Source organism: Aplysia californica, unplaced genomic scaffold (genome assembly GCF_000002075.1).
Source record: "Aplysia californica isolate F4 #8 unplaced genomic scaffold, AplCal3.0 scaffold00548, whole genome shotgun sequence".
Taxonomy (NCBI): Eukaryota; Metazoa; Mollusca; class Gastropoda; order Aplysiida; family Aplysiidae; genus Aplysia; species Aplysia californica.
Genome location: NW_004797818.1, coordinates 252,031 through 254,494, shown reverse-complemented (window position 1 = coordinate 254,494; position 2,464 = coordinate 252,031).

The following is a 2,464-nucleotide window of genomic DNA, read 5'->3' as shown; positions in this document are numbered from 1 at the left end:
TTTCCTCCTCCCGACTGACCAACAGTTCCATAAATTATAGGCCTAATTTGTAGAGTTGCTTTGACTTTGAAGTTGTTGTTTATTTTTAAAAAAGTATTAGTGATTAAAAATGCAGGGGGGGGGGGTGGTAGATCTAAATTTAGATATCTAGATCTAGAAATCTAGATATTATCTAGTCCTCCTGCGTCTTTACGGCAATTTTCGTGCGGTCTTCCATCATGTCCAGGTAGGCCTAATAGATCTAGATCTAGAATCTAATCTAGAATCTAGATCTAGATCTAGATCTAGATTCTAGATCTAGATCTAGAAAATCCGAAATGTTACCGAAAACACGTCGTTCCATGTTTGGGTATCCCAGGAAGTGATGACATCACATTACTAAAATAAGCAGCCAATCAGAAAGATGCGTCATTTCTAAGTTTAACGGCATGTCTGCCCCACCCCCATTAGAATTAGATTTAGATCTATCATCCTGACAAGGCCCGTTGAATCGGCTGGATGTTTGTGTAACACTGTTTATGTTATGACAAGTCTAGATCTAGTTCTAACAAGAATTAATTTGGGGTCATACATACTAAATTACGAGAAAGATTCGAAAAAACATCTGATTTGTGTCCCTTCAGACTTCAGACTCATTTTCAGGGTTAGGCCTACTTTGATCAAAATTGGGGTAATCCCTTACCATCTACATTCCCTACAAGTTTGTTTATATTCCGCCATGATGAACACCTGAGACTTCCAGATGAATGCCAGGCGCTTGACGTCCTTTTGATGTTTCATTTTCTAAGTAAAATATTATTAATTATGTAATGACTGTGATAGGACTTTTATGGCACTGGGTACCACTGTGACTAGTGGAAAACTACGTTGTTAAATGTGTCTTGTGGATTTTTGCCATGCAACTCTCTCCACTTGAAATTTTTGGGGGAGCCAGTGTTTTAGGGCACCAACAACTGCATCATAGGCCTAAGATCATATTAGCGCAGAACTACCTCCCAATTAGGCCCCACAACTGCATCATAGGCCTAAAGTCCTATGAGCGCAGGACACCCTCCCATTTAGGACCGGTTATGTATATTTTTGTGTCTTTTCGCGTTTTTGCGTGTCTTTTCGCCATGTTTTTTTACCGTGTCTTTTCGCGTTTTTTTCATGTCTTCATGTGACTGTTAATGTGACCTCCTTTTAAGGCTTACTTTTAAAAAAATCATGTCTCCTTTTCTCAGCCCACCCACATGTACGCCTATCATGTCCTAGAACAAAACATAATGGTGTTTTGCTCAACATTGGTCAGACTTGTCAAATTCCGCCATGTTCATTTTTGTAATTTGGGCCTACTACTGCTGCTTCGACACTCATCGACGGCCATGACTATGGACCACTACACCCACAACCACCACAAGCACCACCACAAATATCTCTACTGTTCAACATACCCAGTAGTTCAATATATGACATGGTCAGTTAAGCCCTTCTGCCGAGGCTAGAGTGAACTGAAAGAGCTGCAATTTTTTTAAGGCCATTGGCATTCAGCACCTACCTTTTAGTTTTAGTAAGAGTTTTACGGCTCTTGCAACACAATAAGGTAATAAAACTGCCGAAGATTAGAGGTGTTACAAGAGAGTAGCAAACACAAAAAAGAAGGAGGAGCGATAAAGACAATAGATGTTTGATAGGAAAGAAGTTAAGCAAACCACACCAGAGCACCCGCCAACCACCCACAATGCCTACTGTGATGTTCAGGGGCTGACAAAGGACAGTTTGTACCCTGAGACATGGTCTACTCAGCTTACTGAAATGTGAAAGAAAAATTAATATTTTCTGATCACAGAAATGCTTTCAGTTTTTTAACAGATTGGGGTATTGTGGATTGTTTCAGCTGTTTGCAGTTATGAGTTTTTTCGTTTATGACTGTAGTGTTAAAAGAAGGTCACTTGGCTTTTATAAAGCTCTGGTCACTTTTTGCCATTTCCTTCCAGTCTTGCTGGTATTAGTAGTGGTAGAAATTATTTCATTACCCATTACTTGCTCACAATACCACTTGTTAAGAAATCCATGCCTCAGGCAAAATTGTGGGCCTCTGACCTAGATTCAGCATTCAGAAGAAAAAAAGTATCTTGTATACACAGCAATAGAAAACAATTAATGACTTCCACTTTCATCAGTTCGAATTGTTGGATTAGTAATTAGAACAGTAAAGAAAGGCTCATAACTCAGTTAGTTTTAGTTTTAGTAAGAGTTTTACGGCACTTGCAACACAATAAGGTCATATAAGTGCCAAAGATTAGAGGTGTTACAAGAGAGTAACGTACACAAAAAAGGAGGAGAGATAAGGACGATAGATGTTTGATAGGAAAGAAGGAGCAAACCACACCAGAGCACCCGCCAACCACCCAATCAAAGCAAAAACAAACATACTTGTAAAAAGATGAATGCCTTTAAACATCCTCTGTACATTTTATTTCAG